Genomic DNA, 2,397 nt, shown 5'->3' with positions numbered 1-2,397 from the left:
AGCTCCTGCCCATGTCCACGGCGGCCCACGGGCAGGGCCGGGCGCGGGGATGGAGACAGGCCCCTGTCACCGGCTGGGTCTGTCCCCGCAGTTGAGGGAGGAGCCCGCATGCACGTCCGCTTCGTCAGCACCGACTACAGCAGCCTCATTCTCTACGTCCGCGTTGAGGAGGGCGGGGACGGCGGGAATGGGGGCGAGGTCACCAGCCTGTGGGCGCTGCTGGGTAGGTGGTGTCTCCCCCAATGCTGGATGCCCCCCCCACATCTGCCCAAGACCTGTGTTTGGTGCCTGTTGCTCTGGGGTGCGGGCGCCAGCCTGGGCCGCTCAGCACACACCCTCACCCCAGGCCCATCGGTCCACCTCACACTCACACACCCACCGCATCTCATCGCCTCCGTGCTGTGCTGCCTGTGGGGCGTGTCCTGGAGCTGGAGTCTCCGTGGACAGATGGGAGAAGCCTCCTGGGGGTGTGGGGGGGACACTAGACGGAGGTGAGGGAGTGGCCCGGCGTCTGAGATGGCCCAGGGAGCCCAGGGTGGGGGCCACATCACCAGGGTCCCGCAGGCCGGGAGGGGTCAGCGGGGTGGGGGTGGGCACCAGGTCACAGGGAGCGCCCTGAGTGCAGTGGGGACCCTCTGGCTGGCCTCGCCTCAGGGGGTAGATCCTGGCTCCCAGGAGTGGGGAGCCCCCTCTGCCCCTGGAGCACAGCCTGTGTGGACGAGGGCCGTGCCCAGGGTGCCGACCTGGCCGGCAGGCATCAGCTCAGGCCTGGCCAGGAGCCGGGGGGAGGGGCCAAATCTGAGCATAGGTTCTGGGTTCTCGGCCCCTTACCACCAGCCCCTCTGATTGCAGCCAGACGCTTGCCCGGGGACCCCCAGTGGCTGCGGAGGTACCTGGGGTACGTGAAGGAGTTCCAGCTGCAGGAGGTCCCCGTCTTCAACCTAGAGGGTAAGTGTTACCCCGACTGCACCCAGGACACTGCACAGGGCTAGGGCTAGGGTTAGGGCTAGGGTTAGGGTTAGGGTTAGGGCTAGGGTTAGGGTTCCGGCTAGGGCTCGTTTTAGGTCTAGGGTATGGTTAGGTTTAGGCTTATGGTTTAGTTTCAGAGCTTAGAGTTATGTTTTGGGTCATAAGTGGAAATGGTGAATATGCTTTACAAAAGCTGCATTTGCAGAGGAGGAAGCCCTTCTAATGTCCACCTGTTCTTTCCCTCTGCAGCCCAGTGTCCTCCTCCTGAAGCTTACATCCGCCCCCTCCCCTGAGTGTCCTGCCTCCTTCCCCAGTTGCCTGCTGCCTTTCCACCCTCTGCTGTCTGAACCCCTTCCAGCCTGTGCCCGCCTCACCCTCTTTGTCCCTTTCCTGGCTTCTCTTTGGCTTTGGGTCACCAGGTCCTGCCAACCAATGGCTGAGGGGCCCACAGCCCCTGGCAGCCTGGCCCGGGCTTGAGGTCACTCTGGGTGGTGAGGAGGGGCTGGTGGCCTGGACTCCGCAATACAGTCCAGCGGACAGAGCCATGGGGACCTTCGCTGGGAAGGTGACCCTGTTCGGGGCCTGGCTGGCACCCCTCTGACCTGCTGCCTCCTGGGTCTGCTCTGGGACCGTCCCCGCCCGGTCAGAGGGGCCGTGAGTGACCTGCTGCCCTGAAGAGCCAGGTAAAGAGCCCTGGCACCTGCCCGCAGGTGAGCTGAGCCCGGTCACGCCCTCTCTGAGCGTCAGGGGCCCAGGAGGGCGTGGCCTGGAGGCGGGTGCCCACCTCTGCCTGGACGAGCCAGGGCTCACCCCCCGGCCAGGCCGTCTCTCAGGAAACTGGGTCGGGTGAGAGCCTCCATCCTCACGTCTGGAAATGCCGGGAGACGGGTCTGACCAGCTCCTGCCCAGCGACGCCCTCATTGGCAGGCCTCCCGCAGGCCAGCAGGGCGGCCACCTGTGCAGGTTCTGCCTGAGCAGCAGCTGTGAGCGGCCCACGGCCTCCTCGGAACCAGAAACCCACGCGGAACAGAAACGGACACATTGATCACAGGGCACAGGCGCACGAGCGGCCGGGAGCCGCGGACTCGCACGGAGACAGTGCCCAGTCCTGACTCTGGGCCCCGGGAAGATGACCGAATACACAGACCCGTGACCTCCTGCCTCGTCTCCAGGTGGAACGTTAATAGCCCCGGGGTTAGCCTGCACCTTGAAGCCACCTGATCTGTATCCCAACCCCAAGTTTTCCCCAAACTGCAAACCCTATCGAAGCGCCACACGGAGGAGTCAAGGTTTGGACGTGTTTTAGAGAGGAGTCGTGCCATCTGATCTTGTGGGCAGTTAGGCATGTGCAGAGCAGAACTGTGGGCCGGGTGGAACCGTGGGCTGGTGGAACCGTGGGCCAGCGGAACCGTGGCCGGGTGGACCCGT

The 2,397-nt window shown here is 64.8% G+C and overlaps 1 long non-coding RNA gene across 1 annotated transcript; it reads left to right on the top strand.

The window, feature by feature from the left end:
* Window positions 1-115: 115 nt before the first annotated feature.
* On the top strand, window positions 116-2,386 carry LOC106724005. Its single transcript, XR_001359753.1, has 3 exons — window positions 116-223; window positions 853-948; window positions 1,219-2,386. It is a non-coding gene; the product is annotated as an uncharacterized LOC106724005 (long non-coding RNA).
* The last annotated feature ends 11 nt before the right edge of the window (window positions 2,387-2,397 follow it).

Source organism: Myotis brandtii, unplaced genomic scaffold, assembly GCF_000412655.1.
Source record: "Myotis brandtii unplaced genomic scaffold, ASM41265v1 scaffold691, whole genome shotgun sequence".
Lineage (NCBI taxonomy): Eukaryota > Metazoa > Chordata > Mammalia > Chiroptera > Vespertilionidae > Myotis > Myotis brandtii.
Note: the sequence above shows the minus strand (reverse complement) of the source record. Positions and strands in the feature narration are given on the sequence as shown.